The sequence below is a fragment of the Echinops telfairi genome, unplaced genomic scaffold (assembly GCF_000313985.2).
Source record: "Echinops telfairi isolate 266 unplaced genomic scaffold, ASM31398v2 ScPeMD7_70;HRSCAF=299, whole genome shotgun sequence".
Taxonomy (NCBI): Eukaryota; Metazoa; Chordata; class Mammalia; order Afrosoricida; family Tenrecidae; genus Echinops; species Echinops telfairi.
Window position 1 is genome coordinate 6,353,793 of NW_022103968.1, and position 10,740 is coordinate 6,364,532.

Genomic DNA, 10,740 nt, shown 5'->3' on the forward strand with positions numbered 1-10,740 from the left:
TGTCCCATTTAAGATATAATAAATGGGTCTCTATACATTATATTTGAATTTGGGGTCTCTCGCTCTCTCTTTTTAAATCATTTTATTGGGAGCTCTTACAACTCTTATCACAAGCCATCCGTCCATCCATTGTGTCAAGCACATTTGTACATTTGTTGCCATCATCATTCTTAAAACATTTGTTTTCTCCTTGAGCCCTTGATATCAGCTCCTCATTTCCCCCTCCCTCCCCGGTCTTCCCTCCCTCCTTCATGAACCCTTGATAATTTATAAATGATTATTTTGTCACATCTTACACTGTCTGACACCTCCCTTCACCCACTTTTCTGTTGTCCATCCCCCAGGGAGGGGGTTATATGTAGATCCTTGTAATCGGTTCCCCCTTTCTACCCCACCTTCCCTCCACCCTCCGGGTATCACCACTCTCACCACTGGTCCTGAAGGGGTCATTTGTTCTGGATTCCCTGTGTTTCCAGTTCCTATCTGTCCCAGTGTACATCCTCTGGTCTAGCTGGATTTGTAAGGTAGAATTGGGATCATGATAGTGGGAGGAGGAAGCACTGAGGAACTAGAGGAAAGTTGTGTGTATCATCGTTGCTACCCTGCACCCTGACTGGCTCGTCTCCTCCCTGAGACCCTTCTGTAAGAGGATGTCCAGTTGCCTACAGATAGGAATTAGGCCCCCAATCTGCACTCCCCTTCATTTATAATGATATGATTTTTTGTTCTTTGATGCCTGATCCCTGATCCCTTCGACACTTCGTGGTCACACTGGCTGGTGTACTTCTTCCATGTGGGCTTTGTTGCTTCTGAGCTAGATGGCTGGGGTCTCTTTTTCAGTACTTTTGATGAGGTTCAGACTTTGTATCTTCAGGCTGCATGGTCCCTGTAGAGTTAACTAAGGAGCCTTGGTAGAAACCCTTGTGGTGCTGTGGGTTAAGTGTTGGACTGCTAAATACAAGGTTGGAGGTTCAAACCCACCATCTGCTCTTTGGGAAAAAGATGAGGCTGTCTGCTTCCATAAGGATCTAGTCTCAGAATTCCTCTATAAGGTCACTATGGGTTGGACTATGTAAAGACATTAGACTGCATGGATCATAACAAACTATGGAGAGTCTTGAGAAGAATGGGAATTCTAGGACACTTCACTGTGCTCATGCAGAACTTGTACATGGAGCAAGGGCCTGTCACTAGAACAGAACAAGCAAATACTGCATAGCTTTAAAAAATTAGGAAAGGTGTGCGCCAGGTTTGTATCCTCTTACCATGCTTATTCAATCTGTGTGCTGTGAAAATCATCAGAGAAGGTGGGTTGTATGAAGGAGAAGCTGCTAATATTTAAAAAAAATAAAATTTTCTGCATATGAAATCCAGGCTAGATAAATCTATAGAGCCAGTAACTGGATTAGTGGTATCTTGGGGGCAGTTGTAGGAGCAATCGGGCACTAATAATGCTCAGTACAAATATGAAGAAAATGTTCTAAAACTGATAGTAGTGATGATTGTACAATCTTCTTTATGTGATTGAACTATTGAATTGTATTATATGTGAATGATATGACAATAAAACTGTTGGAAAAAGAGAAGAATTTGGCATTGCAATTGGAGAAAGGCTTACTGACAGCCCTCGATGTGCAGATCACTCTACCCTGCTTGCTGAAAGTGAGGAGGACTTGGAGCACCCACATACTGATGAAGATCAAGGATTGTAGCCTTCAGTATGGATTACAATCAGTGTAAAGAAAACCCAATGCGCACAACTGGACCATTAGGCAATATTGGGTGATAAATGGAGAAAAGATTGAAGTTGTTGAGTTCATCTTGCTTGGATCCACAATCATTGCTCAGGGAAGCTGCAGTTAAGAGACCAAACGGTGCCTTGCATGGGACAAATCGGTCTCACAAGATCTCTTTAGGGTGTTCAGGAGCAAGGAGGTCCCTTTGAGATCTAAAGTGTGCCTACCCCACACCATGGTATTTTCAACTGACTGCCTCATATGCACGTGAAAGTTAGACAACGATGAAGATGGACTGAAGAATAAATAATGCGTTTGAATTCTCGTGCTGGTGAAGACTATTGAAAGGACTATAGATTGCTCAAAGAAGAAACAAAACTGTCTCGGAAAAAGTACAGCCAAAATGCTCCTTAGAGGCAAAGATGGTAAGACTTCATCTCACGCCCGTAGGACCTGCTGTCAGGAGAGACCCGTGCCTGGAGAAGGATGGCGTGCTTGGTAAGGTGGAGGGGCGGTCATGAAGAGAAAGACCCTTGACAAGATGGATTGACACAGTGGCTGCGACCAAGGGCTCAGGTGTAAGAGCAACCGTGGGGATGGCACAGGGCTGAGTAGCGTTTCGTCCTGCGGTACCAAGGGTCGCTGTAGTAAGTTGGAGCCGACTCAATGGCACCCACCAAGGACAGCATGCGTTGGCATTGACTCCATCGCAGTGGGTTTGCTTGGGGCTTGGTGGCACCCCGGTCAAGCAGTTCAAGTTCACCAGCTATTCCGAGCAAGCAAGAGGTAGCAATCTGCATTTATAAAGATCACAGGCCCGGATATCCGAGACAGCAGTTCTATCTGCTACAGGGCTGCTATGTGTCCGCATTGACTCAAAGACAATAGCTGTAGTGAATTAGCTGAATTATGAATAGTTTCAGAGACGCTAAAATCCTGATCATGTACAAGTTGTCCTTTTGTGTTTCTCCATGATATGTACAAAATGTTTTTTTGTTTTTTTTTTGAAAATGTACAAGAACCATTTTATATTTGTTTTCTCAAATAGGGTAACAAAGGCTATCTACTTATTTGTCATATTTTTAAAAAAATCATCTTATTAGGGGCTCATACAGCTTTGTTTCTTGCTGGAAGACAAGCAACCTTTGTGTCTAGCCGCCTTCTCAAGGCCAACTTAAGCTGAAAACAACTGTCAATGGGAAAATCATCAACATTATCAAGCTCTCTGTGCCAGTTGCATTTTTTCTGATAAAGAGAAGAGATAAAACCCAGACGTTCTCAGCAGTTTCCTGTGTTTGAAAAGACCTTAGAAGCCACACCTTATCTGGAGTCCAAAGGCTTTGCAACATATTTTAATATAAGCCTTGAGTGTGAACTCAGAAGCACCTGTCCTGCTCCCTATCTCAGGCAGAGCCAGGGATTCCTGGGTTCTGTGAGTCACTAGAGCTGGACTTGGCCCCACATACCTGCCCAGGTTTGTCTAGCAGAACCAGGGGAAACCAATTCTTCTCTGAGTCCTTGGGCAGAATGACAGACCCAACTTCCATGCACTTTATCATATTGTACTCCATGCTGTGAAGGGACGGAGATCAAAGAACCAAAAGGCAAAAGCCTGCTCTCAGAGCCCCAGAGAAGGTGGGGATGCAGCAGTCAGAGCAAATGGACTTGGTGGGGGTTGGGGGTGAGCCAAGGAGGGCAGAATCTCCACGGGGGCCTTGTCCTGGACAACTGAAGACAGCTGCGGCTCTGTTTGCAGGTCTGCCTCAGTGCCCATGCTATTTCCCTGGGCCTCAAAGTTACAGTAGCTTGGATGGTTCTTAGCTGTCCATGTGGCCGTCCCCCTCCCCCCTTTATCTATGTTTCCCCTTCTTCCTCTTCCCTACCCTGATCCTTGCCCCAGGAGGCTGATCTAAGTCTCAGGCTTTGTAGTGAGGTCAGCCCTGGCAGATGATGGGGTAAGGGTGTGTAATTGGGGCCTGGTGGCCTGGGCTCAAGCAGATGGCCTCCCTGCACTCCCTCTCTCTGGATCGGTCCTGGCCCTCCCTGGTCTAGCAGGCGCAGGCTACTTCTTACCACTGCTTTGTCCGTTCCCTGCCACACCACAGTCTTTTCCTTACACAAATGGGAGTGGGCCACCTTTTCCCCTCTGGGACTCTGACTGAGTCTTTGGTGGACAATGAGACTGACCCACGCTGTCAGTGTGTGGCCTTGTGGAAGGTGGAACTCATAGGACTGGGCCGTCCCTCACCTGCTGCCCACCTTCCCGAGTTGCCTTTCTTATTGAGTTCGTTTTCTAGTACACAGAATACATACTGTGGACTAAAGGAGATCTAAGCTCCTCTGGGTCTCACCTTTCTTTCTTGCCAAGTTGCTGTCTGCCTCAGGGAGACCTTGTGTGTGCCCAGTGCTTCCCAAGGATTCCAAGGCTGTGTGAGCTTTCAACTAGTTGCGGTGTGCGTAACCATTTACACCACCTAACCCAAACACCAAACAAACTCACTGCCATCCAGTCTGATTGATAGCGACCTGATAGCACAGGGTAGAACTGCCCCCGTGGGTTTCTGAGACGGAAACTCTTGACAGGCCCAGGCAGCCTCGCCTTTTTCTCGTGGAGTGGCTAGTAGATTTGAACGGCGGACCTCATGGTTAGTACAGATGGGTCACCCATGATACCACCAAGGCTTCCTTCCACCACACAGGAACTCCTACTTGTAACGTAAAGTAGGATATCGTGAATATTCACTCGACTTCTGGGTCTGGTAGCGGGTTTTGGGGGTCCTCTTGGAGAACTGGTACATCACAAGTCTCCTGGTGTATTTCCCCGTCGGCAGGGATGACTTCCGGAGGCAGACACTCCCGGTTTCAGCAGCGGAGTCTGCGCAGAGCAGCCGGAGGGGGCTGCCCCGAGGCGCGCGGTGGGGCCGCAAGGGCGGGGCTCACGCCAAATACGCCCCGCCCACGGATGCTAGCCAATAGACAGCGAGAACGTCCTGGGGGCGGGGCGGAACCGCGTCTTAAGGCCGGGCACGCCCTTGCCGCGGCTGAGTGGACGTCCCAGTTCGGTTTGCTGCTCTGCTGTCAGGTACCGGTGCTCTCGGGGTCACGGCCGGGCCGGGCGGCCTGCGCCGGGGTCGGGCTGCTCGGGGCGCGGCCTGGGGGCGCGTGGGGTGCGGCCAGCAGTCTCGGCCGCCTGGGTTCGGTTCGGTTCGGTTCGGCTCCGCGCGGGGCCCTCGGGCGCCGGCCCTGGACCGCCCGGGGGCGAGTCTGGGCTGCCGCGAGCACCTGGCCTTGTCGCCAGGCCCGAGCGGGCATCGTGTCGCGGGGCCTCGGCATCCCCAGCCCGGGGAGGAGGGCGAGGACGGGAGGAGAGGCTGTGGATGTGGCAGCTCGTGGTGCCAGGCCCCGCCTCTCGGCCCCAGGGCCAGGCCTCCGCCTGCCCGCGCCTCCCCAGGGCCGCGGGCCCGCGCATTAGTTCTTGCTTTGGGTTGTGGGGTGCTGAGGGCTACCAGAGAGAGGGGTCTGCACCTCCCGTGCCCGTGGTGTGACCACTCCCCACCCCCGCCCCCATTTCCTCCTCCCTATTTTCCCTCCAGTCTTTGACCCCAGATAGCTGTTAGGTCCATAGTAAATAGCCTGTTCCGACTCATAGCAGCCCTATAGGGCAGAGCAGACCGCCCCTGTGGGTTTCAGGCTGTAAACATCTGGTAGGAGGAGCCCTGGAGGTGTAGTGAGTATGCATTAGGCTGCAATTCACAAGGTAAGCAGTTTGAACCACTAGCGCTCCCAGGGAGGAAGACTTGGCCTTCTAACCCCCTAAAGCAGTGGCTCTCAACCTTCCTAATGCCGCGACCATTCATACAGTTCCTCATGTTGTGGTGACCCCCAAATAATAAAATTATTCTCGTTGCTGCTTCATAACTGTCATTTTGCTACTCTTAAGAATTGGATGACCCCTGTGAAAGGTCATTCAACCCCCAAAGGGTTCGAGACCCACAGGTTGAGAACTGCTGCCCTAAAGAGTTACAGGCTAGGAAACTCACAGGGGCAGTTCTACCCTGTCCTTCAGGGTCCCTGTGAGTCGTCATGACTTGATGGCAGTGACGAAGGCAGTGTGGAGCCTCATCTTTCTCCTTCTGAGTGACTGGTGGTTTCGAAATACTGACCTTGTGGTTAGCAGCTCAACTTGTAACTCACTATGCCACCAGCACTCCTTAAATAGTCAGTAAAACAAAAGAGCTCAAACCCAATGCCTTTGAGTCGATGCCAATTCCTAGAGACCTTATAAGGCAGGGTAGAACTGCCCCTGCAGGTTTCCGAGACTGACCCTTTATGGGAGTAGAAAGCATTCTTTTTCAGAGTGGCTGGGGGTGGTTTCGAACTTCTGACCTTGCTGTTAGCAGCCCAAGCACTATGTCACCAGGGCTTCTAGACTCTAAATAGTAAATCTTTTAAAGGTGTGTGTCTTCCCTGCATCCCATTCCTGTCTTGTAAGTACCCCTACCCCATTCTAAAACAAAACAAACCCACTGTGGGATGCGTTGATTTGGACTCCTGGACGCCCTACAGGAGAGAGAGGTAGGGCTCATAGGGTTTCCAGTCCCGTTATCATTATGGAAGCTGACTGCCTCACCTGTCACCTTCAGAGAGGCTGGCAGGTTCAAACTTTGGACCCCTTTGTCACCATCTGAACACCTAACTACCGAGCCAGAGGCCACATGTGCTAGTGTGCATATTTTACACTTTTGACTGAGTTCTGGAGGGTGGGCCAAATCTCATGTATGTAGAAAACAGGCTTCCAACCAGCCATGGGGTTCAGCCCCTGCTGAGAGGTGGCAACCTACCCCAGATGTACTGAATCAATATATCTACATTTTAACTTACCCATTGGTTCTTGGCTGTGTGGAAGATCTTGTGATAAACTGTAACCAAGTCAGAAGTCTAAAGAGGTATATGTTAAACTGTAGGCATGTTGAAATACACATTGGTTCAGTTTATATTTTATTTTATTTTTTTCAGTTTATATTTTAAAAAAGCTTCAAAAGCGGTCTTGTTAAAATGTAGATTCAGATCCAGTTTATCTGGGGTGGAAATGCAGATAGATCCTCAGCAGGAGGTTGCAGCAGAAGGCACCCTGTTTAAGCCCTGGGTTTAGATAATGATGAATGGACACTGAGGGAGGTGTGTGGAGGGTGTGGTCCAGTCCAACCAATCCCTGGCCAGTAGTAAGGCCCAGGGGTGCTTGCCTCTGACACACTTGAGTTGAATTTTAGCCCGAATTCGGATTATGTAAAAACAAAGACTTGTTGGCAGACCTTTCAAAAGAAGAGCCTGTATTTGTGAAAGGAGTCCTGGTGACGCTGTAGACTGGGCAATGGACTGGCAGCTGCAAAGTTGGCAGTTCAAACCCCCATAGCCCCTGGGAAGGAAAATGACCAGGCTGTCTGCTCCCTGTAAAGATTAACTGCTGGCCACAGAGACCCTGCTCAGGGTCTCTGTGAGACAGACTGGCCCAATGGTGGTGGGTTTGTGTTTGTGAATGGTTAAAGTAGTAATTTGAGTAGTATAATGAAACCAAATTTACTCAAACTGAGGATTTTGGAAGACCTGGAGCTGATTCTTCTTTTAAAGGGATATAAGGGCATAGTGTTAAGAGTAGGCTAAACTAATTTCAGAATGTAGCCTTTATGAAAATTCTGCTAAGGGTGATCCCCTGGAGAAAGAACTGATTGGCTAGGACGTGCCAGGGTCCCAGCAGCCTGGGGAAGGGCCGTGTGCTAGTGATTTGGCTTTCTCAGACATCCTGTGTGCACATTTTTGCTTCTCAATAGCAATTTATTCTCCTTTTAACCACTCCAGTCTCTGAAAACTCTTCTTGGCTCTTGAAGGCCGCTAAGTGCAATGAGGATTAGTTATCCCTGATGTCATCTAAGAGGGTGTTAGCAGCCTATGATAGGCTTATTGTGCCAACTTGGCCAATAGGAACATGGGGGATTAATAAGGACACCGTTTGATTGGAGGGCAAAGAGATAAATGGCTCTGCAAGGCCTGCCGGTCTCTCTTGCTCTGGTGATCAGACCAACGGGAGTCTGCTCTAGCTAGTTCTCTGCCTTGTGGGATAGCCAACCTGTGGATCGTGTCACTAGAGCTTGAGGACCTGTTTTGCCAAGCTGCTGGTGTGGACATCCCTTGAGCTTGAGGCTGGTGGATTCTGTTGTCTTGCATTGCTTGAGTTCGATATCCTGTCTGGGCCTGCTTCACTAAGCTGAGCTATTGACTGTTGGTGACCTTCCCTGCTGTTTGCTGCAATGGGCGGACTGCCTGCATTGCCTGAGGGAAGACTCAGCTCTCTACTTCCTTGATCTTGAACTGAGCTCAGCGCTCAGTACCTTGTGTGGACTAATTAGCTGTTATATTCCTTTGTGTCATGGTCTTGTTTCTCTAGAGAACCCTGTGTAACACGCAGCCTATTACAGTTAGGCTCTTCCCTGTTCAGGGATAGGTGATGTTATCATGTCATGTGATAGTCTTTCCCACTTCCTATTGCTCCCTTAGCCTAGGGTCCCAGGTGTGTCTCTGGGGGAATGATAGGCAAGGAATTTGACAAGCAAGCACTGCACTGAAGTGTGCTGGAAGCTGGGCTAGCTTCTGAGGATGCTGTGTGGACATGGCTTCTGCCCCACGCAACTCACAGTCCACACGCATGCATGCGTGCATGCATGTGTGCATGCGGGGAGGGTGGGGACAGGTCTGTAAACAAGGGCCCTGAAATGTTAGAACCTGTGATAGAAGTCTTTACAAGGGACCAGGGAGGGAGCCTTCAAGACCCGTTTGTACTACATTCAGTTGGGAGGTTGAAACTAGGCCAACACGTGTAGTACACGCACATAGGAAATAAGTTAATGTCTATCTCAGATGTGGAACCATGGGTAATTTTCTTGTCTTTTTTTTTTTAAAACAACATAACATTTCTTTTTAATAATTCAAGGTCTGTTTGTTGACCTTTAGGAGTGTGTCTGGTCCAGTCTGATGGGGTGCCACACCATGACCCCAAAGTCCATTTTTGGGATTCCCTGGAGACTGCGTTGCTCTGTTCCCCTTGCTGTTCTGTTGCACGCCCTTAGTGCTTTGCCTCAATTGGTGGGGTCAGATCGGGCACAGTTCCTGCACTGTGTCTCCAGTGTTGTTCCCTGCAGCGCTCTGGGTCAGTGAGCGATGTCGTGTCTCGTGGTGGGGCTGGCCCTGAGCGGGAATTTCGTCCTCAGGGCTTGGTGGGCCAGGATGTGTTCCACTCTCTTCCTCAACATTTCATGCTTTAAAACAGAGTACCCAGGTATAAGAAACCGCGAAACCTGCTGCCTTTTTGTGTGGCAGAAATTAGCTTTTAGAGTTAAGGGGGGAAGGGAACTAATGGGGTAACTAGTCTATGCGGGCTGGCGCTTTAACGAACTTACTCTCTTAGCTCAGCCACACTCTTGAAAGGGCCCTGGTGGCACAGCGGTTAAAGCGCACACCCGCCAACCAAGCACCAAGATCTGCGCTCTGCTCCAGCGGCTGTTTCTGCAAAGAGGACAGCCAGGAAGCCGGTGGGGGCAGGTTGGCGCTGCCCCTGAGGGCACTGGGTCTGGTTTGGGTTTTCAAAGCGCTTCACTGGCTTTCACAAATGGGGAAATTGAAAGGCAAGAAGATTGGCAAAATGACCCAGGACCCAGCCGGATCTTAAATCCTCTTGTGCAGGCTCCAGCGCCGGGATCCTGTAACAGTCCTGCATTTCAGGCCTTTCTGGCAGAGGCCCAGCGAGAGGGCGGGCTATTTTTAAACCAACCAAGAAACCAAGTGACCTGCGGTGAGCCTGAATCATGGCAACCCTTCATGTAGGACGGGGTTGAACTGCCCCAGGAGTTTTTGAGATGGTGGATCTCTCCTCGGAGTGGGCCGGAGGCTTGGACACAGCAGCCCATTCATTTAGCAGCTGGGCACTGCACCAGGGCTCCTTGGCGTTTTAAAACTTGATCCACGTGGGTCATCTGAGCACAGGAGGCCCCTTGTAGGAACATGTTTAGCATAATCCCGTTGGCCAGGACGCTTCCTGTGCAGAACCTGTCCTGGGTGAGCCCAAAGCCAAACAAACCCACACCAGACTCACGGCGACCCTGTAGGGCAGAGTGGAGCTGCCCCTTTGGGTTTCCAAGGCAGACTGTCTCGGAGTAGAAAGCCTCAACTTCCTCCTGAGGATTGATTGGCTTGTGGTTTTGAACGGCTGACCTGTGGTTTGCAGCCCACCACCTAGCTACTATTTGATGGTGGCTCCTAAGACAGTCAAAAACCTTAATAGGGAGTGCTAACGATGTCCTGAAATGTTAGGGTTTTGTCAGTCACTTAGTTTCTTTTTCCAGTAAAACTGCCAGAGCTCAGCAGATAACAGGAGATTGTTAGTGTGCAGAATTAGCTGAACAAGCAGTTTCCTAAAACCTGGCAAGAACGTGGCACGGTGCGGACTGCACGTTCCTTTCTCTGGCAACCTTGTACCAGCCTGATGGCTACTTCAAAGGTGCCGTTTAGAGAGTTTGGCGTTAAAACACCTTTCCCTGCCCTAATATTCCAGTGCTTCCTTGCCCCACTTGGTCAAGTCACTGAGCTGTAGACCTTGCGGGACGGTGCTCACAGTGGGTGCTCCGTAGTTTAGGGTGGCCCCTGGCTGTAGAGATGTCACCTTTCTCTCCACTAGGTCCGTTTTCTCAAAGCTTTAGCAAAAGTTCTTTCCTCTCCTCTTACTGTGTGGCTTGCCAGCTTTCTCCTCTTTGTCTAAAGATGACTGCCCAGACAGACAGCCATATCGTGGTTTTTTGGGTCTTTTCTCCCGTGACAAATGTCCGTGCAGAAAAGGCGAACAGTCCCCCCAGTACCTGGCCTTGTGGTTTTCCCTCTGGACCATGGTTTGAGTTTTGTGCAGTCGACCATTCTGCCGCCCGGGTTTATTTATTTTCTTCACTTAAACTGCCGCGCC

At 49.7% G+C, this 10,740-nt stretch overlaps 1 protein-coding gene across 1 annotated transcript in view; it reads left to right on the forward strand.

Moving 5' to 3' along the window:
* The first annotated feature begins 4,738 nt into the window (after positions 1 to 4,738).
* Positions 4,739 to 10,740, forward strand: part of OAT (ornithine aminotransferase) — a 20,698-nt gene continuing 14,696 nt past the window's right edge. The window contains exon 1 of the mRNA XM_004700881.2: positions 4,739 to 4,818. The gene's annotated coding sequence lies outside the window, so the exon portion shown is untranslated. The remainder of the gene's footprint in view (positions 4,819 to 10,740) is intronic.